The sequence below is a fragment of the Oncorhynchus mykiss genome, chromosome 8 (genome assembly GCF_013265735.2).
Source record: "Oncorhynchus mykiss isolate Arlee chromosome 8, USDA_OmykA_1.1, whole genome shotgun sequence".
Taxonomy (NCBI): Eukaryota; Metazoa; Chordata; class Actinopteri; order Salmoniformes; family Salmonidae; genus Oncorhynchus; species Oncorhynchus mykiss.
This window is the reverse complement of record NC_048572.1, coordinates 27,285,469-27,309,187: the sequence shown is the minus strand read 5'-3', so window position 1 is coordinate 27,309,187 and position 23,719 is coordinate 27,285,469. Positions and strand designations below refer to the sequence as shown.

At 45.0% G+C, this 23,719-nt stretch overlaps 1 long non-coding RNA gene across 1 annotated transcript; it reads left to right on the top strand.

Annotated features, from left to right (window-relative positions):
* Positions 1-1,155: 1,155 nt before the first annotated feature.
* LOC110529724 lies at positions 1,156-22,073 on the top strand. The gene is made up of 3 exons (XR_002474431.2): positions 1,156-1,633; positions 2,194-2,263; positions 21,294-22,073. It is a non-coding gene; the product is annotated as an uncharacterized LOC110529724 (long non-coding RNA).
* The last annotated feature ends 1,646 nt before the right edge of the window (positions 22,074-23,719 follow it).

Here is a 23,719-nt window from a genome sequence, read left to right as displayed (position 1 = left end):
TTGTTTGTAATTGCCAATTGGGTAATTGTATGGTCCTGGAAGGTGCCAAGTGTTCACCAGTACCTGTTTGGGCTCCTGTTAGACAGATTCGATTTAGTTTCTAGAGGGGAGGCTTTGCCGTCTTGCCCTCTGCCCATTCAGATAGGAAAGGTTAAGCATGATACATAAACTATTTTGGACCGTGTATTTTCTGTATAATATGTCGCTTTTACCATTGGATCACCAAGACCTGTAAATGAATCTACACTCTGAGCGAGTACTACTAAAGGTCCCTGTTTTACAATTTCATCATCAAAATGTGCTGTAGACAAAATAACGAAAACTGCTGTCTGGTAGCCTCAATAAATAGACAAATATTTAAAGTCATTGTATGTATAGATGCATTTTTTTACTTCACTTGAGATTTGACTTGACTTGCTCTTACAATGCACGACTTGAACTCGACTCAAGATTCGACCCTGTCTACTTGGGACTCGAATTGAGACTTGGATCTTGTGACATGATACTTGCTTATGACTCGAATAATGGTGACTTGGTTCCACCTCTGGGTTGCACAGAGGAAATGTCCTGGAAGATCTCTGAACACACAATCTATTGCTCACAATTTACATTGTCACAGCTGCAAATAGTTCCAATTTGTCAAGCATCATACTCTTTCTCTGTCCTATATCTATCTCCCTCACAAACTCAATGATTTAGTGCCTCTCGGTAATAATCCACACGTAATTGGGTTGTACATCATTTCCACCAAGCCCAGACAGATATGGTGCTCTCACTGTACAACAATAAAGCCCCATCAACAAAGCTCAATGAATATTGTTATTATGATACACCACATTAACCATTGTGCAGAGAGTTAGAATAATCGACTCCAATTCACCCCCCAACAGAGCGGGATGGGGGGTGAATTGGAGGATGGAGTCAAAGGACCTGGGCACAAAGAAGAGGGGAGAGTGTAGTGTGTGTCATCTCCTCCAGTGAGATTACAGTGTGTGTCATTTCGTACGCTAATGCTGTTGGCCCCCAGAGTGCATAACCTGCCGGGCTATATTTACAGAGCCATTGCGGAGCAAAAACACACACGCACACAAGTAGTTGTGCACAACTAATATAGTACTGGCAAACACACACACCCACCCACACTGTCCTCAAGCTTAAAGCAGGAATCGACAGATTGTGGGCGACCCTATGCCGCCCCACGTCTTGTGTAATGTTTTCACTTCGAACAAAAACAAGGGGATTAAATCCTGAGCCACCTTGGGCTGGCCTTCTGGGAAAGGTGTGTCTTTTGCGTTAAATCCTGCCTACTCGAATTACCCTGCTGCTATGGCCCCGGAGCTGGAGAGGAAGTGAAAGTAACTTGCAAGCTAATGTTACAGCTGCCAGAAACAAACACAGAGCAGATGAAGCCAACAAGCTAGCTAACTTGTTAACCAATAAACTGTCCTTGTAGCAGGGAAAACAGAAGCAATAATCATTCTTGGTTCTTGGATCTGAATCAACTCAACCCCAAAAGAAAAAAAGCGAGCAAAAGACTGCTCATGACCAATCCATCAACCGGATAAACATTGGAATTAATTTTGAAAGGTGGAAGAGTGAATCCAAAATGGTCATCGTTCTCATGGACTTGTAGGTAGGTATTGGGTTGTGTTTTTAGCCTGCTAGTTACGTTACTGCCTATCCTGTTTCTGGAGAGCTACCCTCCTGTAGGTTTTCAATCCAACCCCACTTGTAACTAACCTGATTCAATGTATCAACCAGCTAATTATTTGAATCAGGTTCCCTAGATTAGGGTCGGAACAAAAACCTACAGGACAATAGCTCTCCAGGAACAGAGTTGGAGAGCCCTGCCTTAGTGTGGTCAATGTTCAAGCAAGCTAACACGGCTACTTTGCTAGCTAGCGAACATCATCTGTATTCAGACTGTTTTGTACTCAAATGAATCTAAGGATAGCATAATTTAGCTACACTGCATAAACCCTACAACATGCCCAATGCATTTATTTCAACTAGTTAATGTTAGCTAGGTAAAGCTAGATATGCAGATTGTTGACATGATAGTATGTTTGGTTTATAGATGATAATGCTAGCTAGCTAGGTGGTCGACAGCATTTTCGGGCCAGGACCACCCCAAAAAATGCATCTAGCTATACAATTTGATACAGTAACATCACACAAACATTTATTTCTCAGGGAGATACTGGTGGAGACAGTCTGATTTCGAGGGAACCTGAGGTTGTAGAAAATCAACACCAAAAGAGAGGTAAGAAATGCTATGGATTTTTTTTGTTATGCTTTGTGATTCTATAACTATTTACAGAAAGCTGTTTGCTTGTTCAGCACATTGACTATATAGCATTGATTCGTACTGTGAACTGCCCAACTTGATTGACTGAATGAATATCCAATGTGGTCAGTCAAATAAACAATGGCTCATCTGCATGACATTGGTAGACTAAGTAATAGGATGGTACATTAGCAGGACACAACTAGTAACAGCACAACACCACATCATATGTATGTAAAGGACACTTGCTGTGACACTGACTTATTTGGTAGTAATGTCTTTCCACCCCCCATTTAACTGTAGTCAACAGAGCATTTCTGGTGATTCACAATCCTCCATAGCATTGAAAAAGATATGGTTGAATTCATAAACGTTGCATACGGTCTCACGTTAATCTACTCATATTCCATCAAAATGATGTTATCAAATCAAAATCCACATTTATTTGGCATATGCACAGGATACAGTGAGGTGTATATGGGAATATGACATTGCATTGTACTGTAGGCTATTGAAGTAACAGTGTGTCAGTCAAACTAATGCCAAGGATAGCTTGGACCTGTTGGATGGAGGAAACAAAGTCAGCCGTAGATGATAAGCACCCTAACCCATCTTAATCATCTACACTACATGTGTTCTATCAGCATTGTATCAATGTGACGTTCTACCTGCTGCAACAGAAACCAACCAAATCAACTTAATTTAGCATTATTTCAATTCACAAGATAGAATGAATGCGCGCGTCAGCCATTGAGAATTTAACCTCTGTAGCAGGGCCGTAAGGATTGCATACTGGCTATGATGATCTTCTAGTAAGGAGTCAAAGGTAGGAACCAGGAGCATCACATAACAGTTTGTGGCCTGGAAGTGTGGGACCTGGCATCAGGGTCATCATTCCAAGTTGCTGTGTGTGGCGAGTACTGGCCTCCTTTCGTGATCCTTTGCGGCACCATGTACGCTTTTTTCCTGGGAGCTAGATGCATTTTTTGGGGTGGTCCTGGGATGAATCAAACACACTGTCATGTCAACAATTTGCATATCTGACTTTAGCTAGCTAGTTGAAATAAAGGCATCAGGCATCTTGTGGGGTTATTGTTAGCTAGCTAGCTAAGTAGCCGAGTTTGCTAGCTTGAACACTGAACACACTAAGGTTAGAAGCTAACATAGCTAGCAGGCTAAAAATGCAAACCAACAATTACCCTCCAGTCCATGATAATGGTGCCAATTTCAGCATCACTTTGCCACTTTTCAAATTGTATTCCTATGTTTAACCGGTTTCTGGATTCGTCATGAGCAGTCTTTTTCTCCCTTATTTTTCTCTTTGGGGTTGAGTTGCTTGAGAACCAAGAACCGAGAATGATGCTTGTTTCTGTTTTCTCTGCTACAAGGACAGTTTAGCAGCTAGTTAGCTAGCTTGTTGAATTAAGTGTTCGTTTTTGTGTTTGTTTCTGGCGGTTGTAATGTTAGCTTGCAAGTGACTTTCACTTCCTCTCCAGCTCCGGGGCCATGGCAGCAGGGTAATTCGAGTAGGCGGGATTTAACGCAAAAGACACAACCTTGCCCAGAAGGCCAGCCCAAGACTCAACCCCCTTGTTTTCGTTCAAAGTGAAAACACTACACAAGAAGTGGGGCGACATAGGGTCGCCCACGACCTGCAGATTCCTGCTTTAAAGCTCTTTAAGTTAACATGAGACAATCAGACACTACTTACTGTATGGTCCAGCTCAACTGTGCACCTTGCATTGTTTATTTTCACCCTGCAATCCGCTGTAGAGCTGTGTTCTTGGCTACAGGATCATAAGCAATTTCCAGTCTGGACTCCCTGCAAAGAACATACTGCAAGTGTCAAACATCCGCTATTCAGTGTAGACCCCCCACACAAAAGAAGCCCCTACATAAAAAAGAGCCAGCACTTATTTTTTATAAGTTGAACTGAAGATGTGTTTTTAAGTGCATTAAACAAACCATTAACAGCTATCACAGTTCAGCTACATACCTTAGCCTACTATTCAACAAGCTAGGCCAAGAGATGTCTATATGTAACTGCCATGTAAATGGATAGTTATAGGGTCACAGAAAGCATGTTGCCCTACTGCATCTCTAAACTTTGATTAAAAAGACTTTCAGAATTAAATACCTCTGAGAGTTTAATATTTTCCTTTTGATATCCTCGAGGACACACATGTTCAGAGTGCTGTGCATATTACAATTTTGATAATTGCACAAGTAGGCTTTGGTTAATTTAATAATGATCATTTATCAGATACTTTTATCCAAAGTGACTTTTAGTTTATGTATAGGCTATTCAGTAGACCAGACCTCTGACCCTTGCGGGACATTGTGTTGCAAGCACCTATGCTCCTACCAACTGAGCACAGAAGCAAAAACATTAAGCCCTCTCTACACCTACAGTATACAATACCATGAATTCAATATAATTTATGTGATCGCAAATGCCAAATATTTTCTCTCAATGAAAATAATGTCACAGTCACAATTCTTAGCCTACATAATAAATAAAGACAGGGCGACTGTATTACGAAATAGCTCTCACCAGAGCGGTCGCTAAGTCCAACTCAATCATGGTTAGACAGAGGGAGAACACCAGCAGGTGTGGTTGGTGACTTTGCTGACTGTCTACAAAGAGATTGTCCATGCAGGTAGGGTTATTAGGGGAAGGTTAACAGAGAGAAAGTGTTGAGACAAGGAATACAGTTTAGGAACTTCCTCATTCCTCCTCCTTAGATCTCAACCCTCAGCTAGTCAGGTCTCAACCCTGCACTGGTCAAGTCTTACCCCTCCTCCCCTAGTCAAGTATCAACTCTACACTAGTGAAGTGTCATCCCTCCTCCTCAAACCTCACCCCTGCATTGGTCTGTTATTACCCCTTCTCTAGTCAAGCATCACCCCTCCTCAACCCTCCCCTAGTCAAATATCAACCCTGCACTAGTATAGTGCAATCCCTCTTCCTCAAACCTCCCCTAGTCAAGAATCAAATATAATCAGCTCGCTAACTTCCTATTAGCTAGCTATCTTGATGAATGCATCATTGTAAACACAATGTAAACTCTAGTTCCAAATGCATTTGTAGGTAATCACCATGGAAGGGGGTGAAAGGACAGCCCCTGCAAACACAAATGTGTAGTTAAGACATCCCCAGAACGTCACAAAATGGTAATCTAAAGTGGTCAGGACATTGTGTCATATGTCTAGGAGGTTTAGTCTACTTTCCGGATTGTCCCGGGGACATCTTCAAGGACGTTCTTGTGGCAATTTGTCATGGTCCCCTGGATGTTTTGTCAAGTTGCCGGATTGTCCCAGGTGTAATTTTCCAGATGTTCAACATGAATAATAAAGTAGTGTCCAGACACAGATCCAGTTGATGGTCGTTTGTCAAAATCAAATAAAATGTATTTGTCACATACTGTCACGACTTCCGCCGAGGTTGGCTCTCCTGCCTGTTCGGGCGGTGCTCGGCGGTCGTCGTCACCGTCCTACTAGCCACCACCGATCCCTTTTTCGTTTGTCTGTTGGTTTTGTCTTATTAGTTTCACCTGTGTGTATTTTAGTTTAATTAACGTCCTTATATGTAGTAGGTTGTCCCGCCCTTGTTTTGTGCGGGATTGTTGTGGATTCATGTATTTTGGGTTAATACGTGTGTGTTATTTTCTCCGAATATATTTTGATCCTGTGTTGGATTATTTCACCCTGCATATTTGGGTTGACCGTGTTTGGTCTTCGGAGATTAAATAACTATCGACTCGCTGTAACCTGCTCTCTGCGCCTGATTCCACCCACCTTGATATTACGTGACAGAATCCCGCACCACCCATGGAATCAGCAGGAGCAGCCGCGTCTCCTCTCCCATCGATGGAGGAGAGAGTCCTCCACCACACCAGCGTGCTTCATCGGATTGGTTCTGCCATGGACCAAATGATGGAGAGGATGGATCGATGGGAGAGGAGTGGTCTTCCCACATCATCGCTAGCACCCCCTTCTCCAGCACCTCCTGTTTCTGCGACCACATCGGGCTCCGGGGCTCTTCGGTTGACACTCCCACGGGAGTATGACGGAACGGCGGCTGGGTGCCAGGGTTTCCTCCTTCAACTGGAACTATACCTGGCTACCGTGCGTCCTGCTCCCTCTGGAGAGGAGAGTGTGAGCGCCCTCGTCTCCTGCTTGACTGGGCGAGCCCTCGAGTGGGCCAACGCAGTGTGGAATGGTCCGGACTCGGCGAGGGATAATTACCCAGAGTTCACCCGCCGATTCCGAGCTGTTTTTGACCATCCACCAGAGGGTCGGGCGGCGGGTGAACGGCTGTTCCACCTGCGGCAGGAGACGAGGAGCGCACAGGACTTCGCTCTGGAGTTCAGGACCTTGGCCGCAGGAGCAGGATGGAACGACAGGGCCTTGGTCGATCATTTCAGATGCAGTCTCAGGGAGGACGTCCGCAGGGAGCTGGCATGTCGGGACACCACCTGCACACTGGATGAGCTCATTGACTTGGCTATCCGTCTCGACAATCTGCTGGCTGCCCGCGGGCGTTCGGATCAGGCCCTGTCGTTTCCACTTCCCAGCCCTCCTGCCCCTATCCCTATGGAATTAGGAGGGGCAGCTTCCAGGGGGACCGGAGGAGGAGTGTCCTCCTGCACCAGTTGTGGTCGACGAGGGCACACGTCAGACCGGTGCTGGAGGAACTCGTCTGGGAGTCGGGATGGCAGGCGGAGCACTGCTCGATCACCCCAGGTGAGTAAGCACCAGACTCACCCAGAGCCTCCTGTCGGTCATGTGTATGTATTGACTTCTTTCCCTGGGTTTTTTCCCTCTCTACAGCATAAGGCGCTAGTCGATTCAGGCGCAGCTGGGAATTTCATGGATCGTGGGCTTGCGTTAAGGCTAGGGATTCCCCTGGTGTCGTTAGACCAACCCTTCCCCGTGCACTCCTTAGATAGCCGACCATTAGGGTCAGGAGTGATTAGGGAGGCTACGGTGCCACTGGACATGGTAACGCAGGGGGATCATAAGGAGCAGATTAGTCTGTTCCTTATAGATTCACCTGCGTTTCCAGTGGTGTTGGGGGTTCCCTGGTTAGCTCAACACAATCCGGTGATTTCCTGGCGACAGGGGGCTCTTAAGGGGTGGTCAGAGGAGTGTTCAGGTAGGTGTAGAGGAGTTGCCGTTGGTGCGACTACGGTGGAGAGTCCAGACCAAGTCTCCACCGTGCGCATTCCCTCTGAATATGCCGATTTGGCTATCGCCTTCAGTAAAAGGAAGGCGACCCAATTACCACCTCATCGTCGAGAGGACTGCGTGATAAACCTTCTGGAGAACGCTGCACTTCCTAGGAGTCACGTGTATCCATTGTCCCAGGAGGAGACGGTAGCGATGGAAACATACGTTGCTGAATCGCTGAGACAGGGGTACATTCGGCCCTCCGCATCACCCGTCTCCTCAAGCTTCTTTTTTGTGAAGAAGAAGGATGGAGGTTTGCGTCCGTGCATTGATTATAGAGGTCTAAATTCCATCACAGTGGGGTTTAGTTACCCACTACCTCTCATCGCTACGGCGGTGGAATCATTTCACGGGGCGCGCTTCTTCACAAAACTGGACCTGAGGAGCGCGTATAATCTGGTGCGTATCCGGGGAGGAGATGAGTGGAAAACTGCATTTAGTACTACATCTGGTCATTATGAGTACCGCGTCATGCCATACGGGTTGAAGAATGCTCCAGCCGTCTTCCAATCCTTCGTAGACGAAATTCTCCGAGACCTGCTCGGGCAGGGAGTGGTAGTGTACATCGATGACATCTTGATCTATTCTGCCACACGCGCGGCGCATGTGTCTCTGGTGCGTAAGGTACTTGGGCGACTGCTGGAGCATGACCTGTATTGCAAGGCGGAGAAATGTGAGTTTTTCAAGCAGTCCGTTTCCTTCCTGGGATATCGTATTTCCACCTCTGGGGTGGTGATGGAGGATGACCGCGTTACAGCCGTGCGTAATTGGCCGACTCCGACCACGGTGAAAGAGGTGCAGCGGTTTTTAGGGTTTGCCAATTACTACCGGAGGTTTATCCGGGGTTTTGGTCAGGTGGCTGCTCCCATCACCTCGCTGCTGAAGGGAGGACCGGTGCGCTTGCGCTGGTCAGCAGAGGCGGGCAGAGCATTCACTCGTTTGAAGGAGCTGTTCACCAATGCGCCCGTGTTGGCGCATCCGGACCCCTCTTTAGCGTTCATAGTGGAGGTGGATGCGTCCGAGGCTGGGGTCGGAGCCGTGCTGTCCCAACGCTCGGGCGTGCCACCCAAGCTTCGCCCTTGTGCTTTCTTTTCGAGCAAGCTCAGCCCAGCGGAGCGAAACTATGATGTGGGGGACCGGGAGTTGTTAGCTGTAGTCAAGGCTCTGAAGGTGTGGAGACATTGGCTTGAGGGGGCTAAACACCCCTTTCTCATCTGGACTGACCATCGTAATCTCGAGTATATCCGGGCAGCGAAGAGACTAAATCCACGTCAGGCTAGATGGGCTATGTTTTTTACCAGGTTCCGGTTTACCCTCTCATACCGGCCAGGCTCCCAAAACACCAAAGCCGACGCGCTGTCCCGCCTCTATGATACTGAGGAGCGGCCCGTTGAGCCAGCTCCCATCATTTCACCGTCTTGTCTCGTGGCACCGGTGGTATGGGAGGTGGACGCGGAGATAGAGGAGGCCTCACGGTCAGAGCCGGCCCCCCCCAACTGTCCAGTGGGAACTCAGTACGTACCGAGGGGGGTCCGGGACAAGCTGATTCGGTGGGCTCATACTCTCCCCTCATCGGGTCATCCTGGCATTGAGAGGACAGTGCGGAGTCTGAGAGGGAGATACTGGTGGCCCACGCTAGCTAAAGACGTGAGATTTTATGTCTCCTCCTGCTCAGTGTGTGCTCAGAGCAAGGCTCCTCGGCACCTTCCTAGAGGGAAATTACAACCCCTCCCCGTTCCACAACGGCCGTGGACACACTTATCGGTGGACTTTCTTACCGACCTTCCCCCGTCCCAGGGAAGTACTACGATCCTGGTCGTTGTGGACCGGTTTTCTAAGTCCTGTCGTCTCATCCCGTTGCCCGGTCTCCCTACGGCCCTGCAGACTGCTGAGGCCTTGTTTACCCATGTCTTCCGGCACTATGGGGTGCCTGAGGACATCGTTTCTGATCGGGGTCCCCAATTCACGTCCAGAGTATGGAGGGCGTTTATGGAGAGACTGGGGGTCTCGGTCAGCTTAACCTCAGGTTTTCACCCCGAGAGTAATGGGCAGGTGGAGCGCGTAAACCAAGATGTGGGCAGGTTTCTGCGGTCCTATTGCCGGGACCGGCCTGGTGAGTGGGCAAGGTATGTTCCCTGGGCTGAACTAGCCCAGAACTCCCTACGCCACTCCTCAACTAACTTGTCTCCTTTTGAGTGTGTGTTAGGTTACCAGCCGGTCCTGGCCCCATGGCATCAGAGCCAGACCGAGGCTCCTGCGGTGGAGGAATGGGTACAGCGCTCCAAGGACACCTGGAAGGCCGTTCAGGACTCACTACGGTTAGCGGGCGAACGGCAGAAGAGGAGCGCTGACCAGCACCGCAGTGAGGCCCCCGTGTTTGCACCGGGGGACAGGGTCTGGCTCTCGACCCGAAACCTGTCCCTCCGCCTGCCCTGTCGGAAGCTGGGGCCGCAGTGTGTGGGGCCGTTCAAAGTCCTGAGGAGAATAAACGAGGTGTGTTACAGGTTACAACTTCCTAGGTATTACCGTATTAACCCCTCGTTTCATGTGTCTCTCCTCAGGCCGGTGGTGGCTGGTCCCCTGCAAGAAGGTGAGGTGCCTGAGGTCCCTCCGCCCCCCCTGGACATCGAGGGGTCCCCGGCGTACACAGTTCGGGGTATTCTGGATTCGAGACGCCGGGTGGGGGGCCTACAGTACCTCGTGGACTGGGAGGGGTACGGTCCGGAGGAGAGATGCTGGGTTCCGGTGAGGGATATTTTGGACCCTTCTCTCCTGAGAGATTTCCACCGCCTCCACCCGGATCGCCCAGCACCTCGTCCTCCGGGTCGTCCTCGAGGACGGTGGCGGCGCACTGCGGGGGCCGCGCGTCAGGGGGGGGGTACTGTCACGACTTCCGCCGAGGTTGGCTCTCCTGCCTGTTCGGGCGGTGCTCGGCGGTCGTCGTCACCGTCCTACTAGCCACCACCGATCCCTTTTTCGTTTGTCTGTTGGTTTTGTCTTATTAGTTTCACCTGTGTGTATTTTAGTTTAATTAACGTCCTTATATGTAGTAGGTTGTCCCGCCCTTGTTTTGTGCGGGATTGTTGTGGATTCATGTATTTTGGGTTAATACGTGTGTGTTATTTTCTCCGAATATATTTTGATCCTGTGTTGGATTATTTCACCCTGCATATTTGGGTTGACCGTGTTTGGTCTTCGGAGATTAAATAACTATCGACTCGCTGTAACCTGCTCTCTGCGCCTGATTCCACCCACCTTGATATTACGTGACACATACACATGGTTAGCAGGTGTTAATGCAAGTGTAGCGAAATGCTTGTGCTTCTAGTTCCAACCATGCAGTAATATCTAACAAGTAATATAACCTAACAATTTCACAACAACTACCTTATACACACAAGTGTAAAGGAATGAATACGAATATGTACATAAATACAGTGGGGCAAAAAAAGTATTTAGTCAGCCACCAATTGTGCAAGTTCTCCTACTTAAAAAGACGAGAGAGGCCTGTAATTCAATTCACTTCAACTATGACAGACAAAATGAGAAGAAAAAAAATCCAGAAAATCACATTGTAGAATTTCTAATGAATTTATTTGCAAATTATGGTGGAAAATAAGTATTTGATCACCTACAAACAAGCAAGATTTCTGGCTCTCATAGACCTGTAACTTACTTATTCTTTAAGAGGCTCCTCTGTCTTCCAATTGTTACCTGTATTAATGGCACCTGTTTGAACTTGTTATCAGTATAAAAGACACCTGTCTACAACCTCAATCAGTCACACTCCAAACTCCACTATGGCCAAGACCAAAGAGCTGTCAAATGACACCAGAAACAAAATTGTAGACCTGCACCAGGCTGGGAAGACTGAATCTGCAATAGGTAAGCAGCTTGGTTTGAAGAAATCAACTGTGGGAGCAATTATTAGGAAATGGAAGACATACAAGACCACTGATAATCTCCCTCGATCTGGGGCTCCACGCTAGATCTCACCCCGTGGGGTCAAAATGATCACAAGAACGGTGAGCAAAAATCCCAGAACCACACGGGGGGGACCTAGTGAATGACCTGCAGAGAGCTGGGACCAAAGTAACAAAGCCTACCATCAGTAACACACTACGCCGCCAGTGACTCAAATCCTGCAGTGCCAGACATGTCCAGGCCCGTCTGAAGTTTGCTAGAGAGCATTTGGATGATCCAGAAGAGGATTGGGAGACTGTCATATGGTCAGATGAAACCAAAATATAACTTTTTATAAAACCTCAACTCGTCGTGTTTGGAGGACAAAGAATGCTGAGTTGCATCCAAAGAACACCATACCTACTGTGAAGGGACCAGGACGACTGATCCGTGTAAAGGAAGGAATGAATGGGGCCATGTATCGTGAGATTTTGAGTGAAAACCTCCTTCAATCAGCAAGGGCATTGAAGGTGAAACGTTGCTGGGCCTTACAGCATGACAATGACCCCAAACACACTGCCCGGGCAACAAACGAGTGGCCTCATAAGAAGCATTTCAAGGTCGTGGAGTGGCCTAGCCAGTCTCCAGATCTCAACCCCATACAAAATCTTTGGAGTTAGTTGAAAGTCCGTGTTGCCCAGCAACAGCCCCTCTAGAGGAGATCTGCATGGAGGAATGGGCCAAAATACCAGCAACAGTGTGTGAAAACCTTGTGAAGACTTACAGAAAACGTTTGACCTCTGTCATTGCCAACAAAGGGTATATAACAAACTATTGAGATAAACTTTTGTTATTGACCAAATACTTATTTTCCACCATAATTTGCAAATAAATTCATAAAAAATCCTACAATGTGATTTTCTAGATTTTTTTCTCATTTTGTCTGTTATAGTTGAAGTGTACCTATGATGAAAATTACAGGCCTCTCTCGTCTTTTTAAGTGGGAGAACTTGCACAATTGGTGGCTGACTAAATACTTTTTTGCCCCACTGTATCTCTACCATAAGCTGTTGTTTTAGAGAATTTAGCAGAGTGTCCAACTGGCCTCACAACTGCAGACCATGTGTAACCATGCCAGCCCAGGACCTCCACATCCAGCTTCTTCACCTATGGGATGGTCTGAAACGAGCCACGAGGACAGCTGATTAAAGGGAAGCTCATCTGCGTGATCGTTGTCCTCACCAGGGTCTTGACCTGATTGCAGTTCGACGTCGTAACCGACCTCAGTGGGCAATTGCTCACCTTTGATGCCCACTGGCACACTGGAGAAGTGTGCTCTTCATGGATGAATCCCGGTTTCAACTGTACTGGGAAGATGGCAGACGTATGGCGTCGTGTTGGTGAGCTGTTTGCTGATGTCAACATTGTGAACAGAGTGCCCATGGTGGCGGTGGGGTTTTAGTATGGACAGGCATAAGCTACTGGGCAATGAACACAATTGCATTTTATCGATGGCAATTTGAATGCAAAGAGATACCGTGACGAGCTCCTGAGGCCCATTGTCATGCCATTCATCCGCCGCCATCACTTCATGTTTCAGCATGATAATTCATGTCCCAAGGATCTGTACAGAATTCCTAGAACCTGAAAGTGTCCCAGTTCTTCCATTGCCTGCATACTTACCAGACATGTCACCCATTGAGCATGTTTGGGATGCTCGAGATTGACATTCCCAATATCAAGCACTTTTGCACAGCCAATGAAGAGGAGCGGGACAACATTTCACAGGCCACAATCAACAGCCTGATCAACTCTACAGTATGCGAAGGAGAACCTCACACTGCACGAGGCAAATGATGGTCACAACAAATACTGACTAGTTTTCTGATCCTCTGCCCTACCTTTTTTTAAGGTATCTGTGACCAACAGTCATGTGAAATGCATAGATTAGGGCCTGATTAATTATTTTCAATGTACTAATTTCCTTAGTTGAACTGTAACTCAAACAAGTGTCTCCTCCTCTAGGTAGACCCATTGTAGCAGCAATCGACTCTGATATCCAACATTTTTAAGTTTGTGGATTACCACATTAAACCGATGGTTGAGAATCTCCCATTTTATGTCAAAGACACCAGTCACATTGATAAAGGGCTTAGGAAGGATACCAGAGGGCACCATGCTGGCCACTTGATGTGGAAAGCTTGTTCACTAACATCCCACATACTGGAGACTTGCAGACACTGCAACACTTCCTTCAGCGGAGAGACTCTACCCTTGCTCCATCCAATGATTGCATCTTACAACTTACTGAACTGGTATTATCCAATAACTACTTCATCTTTGAGTCAGACTTTTTCCTTCAAATTCGGGGTGTAGCCATGGGCTTTTCCCCCAACTATGCAAACCTGTATGTGGGACAATTTGAGGAAGCACTCCTTTACAAAACAGAGACACACCTCCTACTTTCTAAAATCCTCCTATGGAAGAGATGCATAAACTCAGCAAAAAAATAAATGTCCTCTCACTGTCAACAGCGTGTATTTTCAGCAAACTTAACATGTGTAAATATTTGTAAGAACATAAGATTCAACAACCGAGACATAAACTGAACAAGTTCCACAGACATGTGACTAACAGAAATGGAATGTGTCCATGAACAAAGGGGGGGTCAAAATCAAAAGTAACAGTCAGTATCTGGTGTGGCCACCAGCTGCATTAAGTACTGCAGTGCATCTTGCTGTGAGATGTTACCCCACTCTTCCACCAAGGCACCTGCAAGTTCCCAGACATTTCTGGGGGAAATGGCCCTAGCCCTCACCCTCCGATCCAACATGTCCCAGACGTGCTCAATGGGATGAGATCCGGGCTCTTCGCTGATCATTGCAGAACACTGACATTCCTGTCTTGCAGGAAATCAAACACAGAATGAGCAGTATGGCTGGTGGCATTGTCATGCTGGAGGGTCATGTCAGGATGAGCATGCAGGAAGGGTACCACATGAGGGAGGAGGATGTCTACCCTGTAACACGTTGAGATTGACTGCAATGACAACAAGCTCAGTCCGGTGATGCTGTGACACACCGCCCCAGACCATGACGGACCCTCCACCTCCAAATCGATCCCGCTCCAGAGTACATGCCTCAGTGTAACGCTAATTCCTTCGACAATAAACGCGAACCCGGCCATCACCCCTGGTGAGACAAAACCACGACTCGTCAGTGAAGAGTACTTTTTGCCAGTCCTGTCTGGTCCAGCAACGGTGTGTTTGTGCCCATAGGCGCCGTTGTTGCCGGTGATGTCTGGTGAGGACCTGCCTTTACAACAGGCCTTACAACCGGCTTACAACAGGCCCTCAGTCCAGCCTCTCTCGGCCTATTGCAGAAAGTCTGAGCACTGATGGAGAGAGTGTGCGTTCCTGCTGTAACTCGGGCAGTTGTTGTTACCATCCTGTACCTGTCCCGCAGGTGTGATGTTCGGATGTATCGATCCTGTGCAGGTGTTGTTACACGTGGTCTGCCACTGCAAGGACAATCAGCTGTCCGTCCTGTCTCCCTGTAGCGCTGTCTTAGGCATCTCACAGTACAGGCAATGCAATTTATTGCCGTCCGCATGCCTCCTTGCAGCATGCCTAAGGCACATTCACGCAGATGAGCAGGGACCCTGGCCATCTTTCTTTTGGTGTTTTTCCGAGTCAGTAGAAAGGCCTCTTTAGTGTCCTAAGTTTTCATAACTGTGACATTAATTCAAATCAAATGTATTTATATAGCCCTTCGTACATCAGCTGATATCTCAAAGTGCTGTACAGAAACCCAGCCTAAAACCCCAAACGGCAAGCATTTTGCAGGTGTGTAGAAGCGCGGTGGCTTGGAAAAACTCCCTAGAAAGGCCAAAACTTAGGAAGAAACCTATAGAGGAACCAGGCTATGAGGGGTGGCCTGTCTTCTTCTGGCTGTGCCGGGTGGAGATTATAACAGAACATGGCCAAGTTGTTCAAATGTTCATAAATGACCAGCATGGTTAAATAATAATAATCACGGGTAGTTGTCGAGGGTGCAGCAAGTCAGCACCTCAGGAGTAAATGTCAGTTGGCTTTTCATAGCCGATCATTAAGAGTATCTCTACCGCTCCTGCTGTCTCTAGAGAGTTGAAAACAGCAGGTCTGGGATAGGTAGTACGTCCGGTGAACAGGTCAGGATTTCATAGCCGCAGAACAGTTGAAACTGGAGCAGTAGCACGGCCAGGTGGACTGGGGACAGCAAGGAGTCATCATGCCAGGTAGTACTGAGGCATTGTCCTAGGGCTCAGGTCCTCTGAGAGAGAGAGAAAGAAAGAGAGAATTAGAGAGAGCATACTTAAATTCACACAGGACACCGGATAAGACAGGAGAAGTACTCCAGATATAACAAACTGACCCTAGCCCGACACAAACTACTGCAGCATAAATACTGGAGGCTGAGACAGGAGGGGTCAGGAGACACTGTGGCCCCATCCGATGATACCCTCAGACAGGGCCAAACAGGAAGGATATAACCCCACCCACTTTGCCAAAGCACAGCCCCCACACCCCTAGAGGGATATTTTCAACCACCAACTTACCATCCTGAGACAAGGCAGAGTATAGCCCACAAAGATCTCCGCCACGGCACAACCCAAGGGGGGCGCCAACCCAGACAGGAAGATCACGTCATTGACTCAACCCACTCAAGTGACGCACCCCTCCTAGGGACGGCATGAAAGAGCACCAGTAAGCCAGTGACTCAGCCCCTGTAATAGGGTTAGAGGCAGAGAATCCCAGTGGAGAGAGGGGAACCGGCCAGGCAGAGACAGCAAGGGCGGTTCGTTGCTCCAGAGCCTTTCCGTTCACCTTCACACTCCTGGGCCAGACTACACTCAATCATATGACCCACTGAAGAGATGAGTCTTCAGTAAAGACTTAAAGGTTGAGACCGAGGCTGCGTCTCTCACATGGGTAGGCAGACGATTCAATAAAAATGGAGCTCTATAGGAGAAAGCCCTGCCTCCAGCTGTTTGCTTAGAAATTCTAGGGACAATTAGGAGGCCTGCGTCTTGTTACTGTAGCGTACGTGTAGGTATGTACGGCAGAACCAAATCATAAAGATAGGTAGGAGCAAGCCCATGTAATGCTTTGTAGGTTAGCAGTAAAACCTTGAAATCAGCCCTTGCCTTAACAGGAAGCTAGTGTAGGGAGGCTAGCACTGGAGTAATATGATCAAGTCAGGATTCTAGCAGCCGTATTTAGCACCAACTGAAGTTTATTTAGTGCTTTATCCGGGTAGCCAGAAAGTAGAGCATTGCAGTAGTCTAACCTAGAAGTAACAAAAGCATGGATGAATTTTTCTACATCATTTTTGGACAGAAAGTTTCTGATTTTTGCAATGTTACGTAGATGGAAAAAAGCTGTCATTGAAACAGTCTGGATATGTTCGTCAAAAGAGAGATCAGGGTCCAGAATAACGCCGAGGTCCTTCACAGTTTTATTTGAGATGACTGTACAACCATCAAGATTAATTGTCAGATTCAACAGAAGATCTTTTTGTTTCTTGGGACCTAGAACAAGCATCTCTGTTTTGTCCGAGTTTAAAAGTAGGAAGTTTGCAGCCATCCACTTCCTTATGTCTGAAACACATAATTGCCTACCATCTGTAAGGTGTTCATGTCTTAACGACCGTTCCACAGGTGCATGTTCATTAATTGTTTATGGTTCATTGAACAAGCAGTGTTTAAACCCTTTACAATGAAGATCTATGAAGTTATTTGTATTTTTACGAATTATCTTTGAAAGACAGGGTCCTGAAAAAGGGACGTTTCTTTTTTTTACTGAGTTTAGATGATGTCTTTGTGCTCTGGGAAGGAAGTCAGCATGAACTAATTGAATTCCAAACTCTACTAAATGAGAGCTCTGAATACCTCAAATTCACCATGCAGACTATTGAGAGAAAAATGACTACCTGGACTTACATCAAAGAAAATGATGCATTACACAGAGACTTATGCACAAAGCCAACAGACCACAATACCTTGCTATGTGTGGATAGTATGCATCCCCTTCCACTCATGATTGGTCTACGATATAGCCAGGTATGCAGGTTAAACAAAACAAACAAAGATTTTGACAGCAATGCTAAAAGAAATGACAGATAAATTAAAAATGAGAGGCTACAAGGACAACTCTTGATGCTGCAATTATGAAAATATCTCAAAAACCAAGAGAGGAATTACTAAAAACTCAACCAAAGAAGAAAAACAACGCAACTGTCTTTTGCACTAAGTCCACCAAGTGTTTGGAGAAAATTAAAGCAATCCTGAAAAAGAACGGGCATATTCTGCAATCAGACAAAAAAAATCACACACCTCTTCAAGGAACCCCCACTGGTGGTCTATAAGCGTGGTCGCAATATTGGAGGATAGCTTGGTGAGATCTGACATGCCCCCTGGGCCTCTCAGACACTCTTGACACCCAGTCCAAATGGGAACTACAAATGTGGATCAAGCGCACAGTGCAATAGCACTTTAAAAACATCCTTTTTCAGACACCAACATACTGGTCGAAAAACCCCTGTTACGGGTATCATCTCATGCAAGACCAAGGAAGTAATCTATCTCATCACCATGTTCGTGTGGAAAAGCCTACGTAGGACAAATTAAAAGACAATTAAAACAACGCTTAGCTGAACACTGCAACTAAATCAGGTGTAAGAACATTGACTATCCAGTAGCAGCTCACTTTGTTGAAGCTAACCATCCAATTTCCTCCCTCAAATACACACGCATTGAGCATGTTACTCTACTAAGGAGAGGAGGTAACATCGAGATCCAACTACTACAAAGTGAGGCTTACTGGATATCCGATTGGAAAACATTGACCCCTAGGGGTCTGAATATTGACTTTGATCTCAGGCCCTTCTTATGAACAATTCTCTCTTTTATGAACAAGTCTTGTAAATTGATATATTCTTTCTACATAGCGTACACCTAATATATTCCCCCTGTTGATGATGCTTATTTTGCATTAAAGTTTAACCAAAATATTACATGTAACAAATATAAATGAAATAGGAAACAATTAAATATGTGACATTGAATTAAACAATAATGTATGTTGATGCTAATAGCATGTACAATATTCAGTTATGTTTGCATATGATAACAATAACCTAATATTTAATATTCCATAAACTATTGTTTTTTAACAGTTTCACAAAAGTCATTTTAATTAACTTAATCATTATGACACACCCTCAGTATTGTCATTGGTTGCACTAATTGCACTGTTTGTCAACATAACCTGGTTCAAGTATTCATGACATTGCCGAAACGTTGGTGATTTACCCAATAAATTACTGGGAGTTTATATATGGAGTATGCGACTCTCTTTATTTTTATAGTTTAAAATATATTTGTTATAGTTATTCAGGAGTAACATTTAAACAGAATAATATATATAAATATATATATATATATATATTTTTACACCTTTATTTAACCAGGTAGTCCAGTTGAGAACAACTTCTCATTTACAACTGCAACCTGGCCAGGATAAAGCAAAGCAGTGTGACAAAAACAACAACAGAGTTACACATGGGATAAACAAACGTATAGTCAATAACACAATATAAAATCTTTATTAAAGTGTGTGCAATTGAAGAAAGGAGGTACGGCAATAAATTGTCCATAGTGGCAAAGTAATTACATTTTAGCAATTAACACTGGAGTGATAGATGTGCAGATGAGGATGTGCAAGTTGAAATACTGGTGTGCAAAAAAGCAGAAAAAAAACAAATATGGGGATGAGGTAGGTAGTTGGTTGGATGGGCTATTTACAGATGGACTGTGTACAGCTGCAGCGATTGGTAAGCTGTTTTGACAGCCGATGCTTGAAGTTAGGGAGATATAAGTCTCCAACTTCAGTGATTTTTGCAATTCATTCCAGTCATTTGCAGCAGAGAACTGAAAGGAAAGGCAGCCAAAGGAGGTGTTGGCTTTGCGGATGACCAGTGAAATATACCTCCTGGAGCGCGTGCTACGGGGCAAAGACTTTGGGCCAGTGGGTTTGGCGACGAAAATGTAGCGAGGACCAGCCAACGAGAGCATACAGGTCGCAATGGTGGGTAGTATATGGGGCTTTGGTGACAAAACGGATGGCACGGTGATAGGCTGCTTCCAATTTGCTGAGTAGAGTGTTGGAGGCTATTTTGTAAATGACATCACCGAAGTCGAGGATCGGCAAGATAGTCAGGTTTACGAGGTTATGTTTGGCAGCGTGAGTGAAGGAGGCTTTGTTGCGAAGTAGGAAGCCGATTCTAGATTTAATTTTGGATTGGAGAAGTTTAATATGAGTCTGGAAGGAGAGTTTACAGTCTAGCCCCACCAACATTAGACAACTATACAGAAAAAAGGTTAATGAAATCAATAATGAGAGAACAGTCCAATTAACTGATAATTAAAATAGCAATGCAGATGGCACTCTTTTGCTAAGTGCAGAGATGTATTATAGGTATTGAATGTGTAGGGGACTTCTGATAATGCCTCAAGACTTTGATGTTGCGGAAAGATCAGTGTACTCAAAATCCAGAAGTTGTAAGTTCAAATACAAGGTGGGGTCATATTGAAAAGTGAGTACTAAGTGATCATGTACATTTAAAAAAAAGATTTTGACACTATTTTAACTGAACAGCCTACCACTTACCTCAAAAAATCCCATACCATGTCATTACTTTACTTATAATGGTTTGGGACAACTGGGACCATCACTTGACATCCTGACGACTGGTAAAACAAGTCTTCAGAACATCTTTAAAAAAGTCCTTACATGGCCCTCAATGACGTCCTGCTAATGATGTCCTGCAATGAGTCCCAGTGGTTCTCAAAGTGGTGGTCAGGAGGGTGAAACTGCTTGCTAAGGTTAGGGTTAGGGTTATGGTTCGTAGATAGTCTGTACTAGAACATCTACAAATGGACTATTCAAATAAAGTGTTATCGAAAAATGAAGTAGCACTAATAATAACTCCACTTAATAAAGAATTTATAAGGAATAAATAAATTGTTAATTTATCATTTTTTTAATCAGTACTCCCACATGTATTAATGTAAGTAAGCTAGTTCACACATTTATGAACAACTTTTAAAGTAAGTAATAATGAAGATGTTTTAATATAGGTCCTTATAAACCATTTACTAAGTATTTTTGCATGGCCTCATCTAAAGTGAAGGCTATTTATATTTTGTAAATACTTTATACAGTAAATGTTTTGAGTGACCAGTGTAATTTCTCACAGAAAGATGGACATACCATTTGTTGACATTTCAGCAGTACGTGATGCTTTTTAAGGTCTCAAAATGGTAAATGAATGAGAACAAAACAGAGGATGTTTAAAGCAATAATATCAAACACTGCACACAGTCAAATATACAGGATACAAACACAAACATTCTAGTCCAGCTAAACAATGATATATAGTGTTTGGCAAAAAAACAAATGTTCATACACATCTAAAATCTATTAATACATTTGAGAACAGTAATATTTGACACACATATACAGGTACCCATAAGCAATCATATTTTATGAAAAAACACATATGTGAAAATTGGTGGGATATTTTGGAAATAAATTATTAATTTGTTTCCTTACGTCTTAAGCAGTCTATGGACTGCTCTAAGGAGTGACTGCAATCCACAGTTGTCACACCATGATCTGTTTCACCTCTCTTTGTGCTTGTCTCCACCTAGCTCCAGGTGTCGCCCATCTTCCCCATTATCCCCAGTGTATTTAATACTGTGCTCTCTGTTTGTCTGTTGCCAATTCGTCTTGTCTTGTCAATGTGTTTTTCCGTGCTCCTGTTTTTCCTAGTCTCTGTTTTCTAGCCCTCCCGGTTCTGACCTGTTCTGCCTGCCCTGACACTGAGCACGCCTTCCTGACCATTCAGCCTGCCCTGACCTCTAGCCTGCCTGCCCCCTGTACCTCTTGGACTCTGACCTGGTTAATGAACTTCTGCCTGTTCTCGACCTGCCTATTGCCTGCCCCTTGTATTCTAATAAATATCAGAGACTCTAACTATCTGCCTCCTGTGTCTGCATCTGGGTCTCACCCTGTGTTGTTAAACAATTTGGTTTCGGGAGATAAGTCACTGCCAATAAACGTTAATGTTAGCATTTTTGGTAGAAATACATTACTTAACTCAGCATAGTATGTCTAAAGTTGTGTAACACTTTTACAACAGTCTGGCACTTTTGTAATAAAATTGTCAATATATTGTCTTAAACATCTTCTGTATTGTGTGCTTATTGTTTAACCATTCATACAGTATGTTCTAGGGCAGTGGTTCTCAAACTTTTTTGGTTACTGTACCAGCAACTGAATTTTGCTCTGCCTGGAGTACCGCCTCATGTGCATTTTACCAGTAAGCCTATGATCTCATGAGTCTTCTAAAGTACCCCCTGGTTGGGAACCACTGTTCTAGGGGACATTAAGACCTTAACCCCTGTTGGTATAAGTCCTTAAATCGCAATATCTACTAAACTAACATATGGAATTATTTTAAGATGATAATAAAACATGTAATTTAGCCATTTGATTTACATTTTTAGGACCCCTGTAGGTATAAAAAAAAAATAAACAAATGATTTGCTGAAACATTGAATTTGGAGCTTGTGTTTTAATAAATATGTCAAGATAGCTAGCTAATAGGAAGTTAGCTAGCTGATTTTATTTGATTCACTTTGATCTGTAGAGTAAAGTTATCTAGCTAGCTAGCAGCTTATGCACAGTGGTCTACTGTAGGTAGATAGCTAGCTAGATAATACAATGTTTTTATTTATTTCTAAATTTTTCACCCATTTTACCCATGATACCTATTTGGCAGTTACAGTCTTGTCCCATCGCTGCAACTCCGGAATGGACTCGGGAGAGGCGAAGGTTGAGAGCCATGTGTCCTCTGAAACACGACCCTGACAAGCTGCACTGCTTCTTAACACACTGCTTGGTTAACCCGGAAGCCAGCCACACCAATGAGTTGGAGGAAACACCGTCAAACTGGCGACACCACAGGAGTCACTAGAGCGCGATGGGACAAGGACATCTTTGCAGGTCAAACCCTCCCCTAACCCAGATGACGCGGGGCCAATTGTGCAGCACCTCATGGGTCTCCCGGTCACGGCTGGCTGCGACACAAACCAGGTTTGAATCTGGATCTGTAGTGATGCCTCCACTGCAATGCAGTGTCTTAGACCGCTGCGACCACTCGGGAGGCTATACAATGTTTTTTGTGTGTTTTTTGTTTTTTTACTTATGTTCTGAGATGCATGAATAGGTTTTCCCAATGCCTTTCCCACTGTTTTTTGGGATCCACAGAGAAATGAAATAATCTGCTCTAAGAATGTATTTTGCCCAATTGTGAATAAAAGAGTGCAAGGGTAAGGGATAAAATGAAGAACTGAGTCTTGGCTAGAGCAGGGATGATAACTGACCAATGCAGGGGTGAGGGATGAGGAGTAGGGATGACGCTTGACTAGTGCTAATACATGTCTAGGGGAGGGGTGGGGGTTGTGGAGGAGGGGGGACGATTGAGGGAAGATGGAGGAAGCAGGAGCAGGCGTGGATCTTAGAAATAACGGTGGTGAAAGCGAGGAAGATTGGACTACGGTCCAAAGAAATGGAGCAAAGTAGTATTGGGAAACATAACAGCTAGTTCTGTGAATGTCCCCTCTTATCTTGTAGGAGTTCAGTTTTTTGAGGAGGAGTGGTTTGAGTTGCCAAATCTGAAGAATCCATTTGAATTATCCAGACTGTTGGAAAGAGTGATGGGAAAAGTAAATACAGTGAGGATTACGAGAAATTTACTTTTTACAATTTTGTGTACTTCTGAGGAACAGAAAGAGCTGGTGTTGCTTCGCACCTGATTCGAGAAGGTTGCCATGTCGTGCGTGGCTCTCTGGAGCAGGGCACCCTGATATCTGCCATTTTGTGGGAAGTCAATGTGATGAAAATGAAAAATATCCCTGGAGTGAATGATGCACGTCTAATGAATAGTGTAGTTATTGAAGAGAAAGTGAAGAGTTTCTGTTCTTTTGTTTTTTGAGTCCATCCCTACCCAGATGAAGTTGGGGTATATGAATTACTGTGTAAGACCGTTTGTCCAAAGATTGCAGCAGTGTGATCGCTGAAGTGCCTTTGGACATATGGAAAGTGTCTGTAGAAGAAAGAAGCCAAGGTGTGAAAGTTGTGGAGAAGATTACGTTGACTGTGGTTTGAATTTTGATTGTGTGAAATGTTGCAAT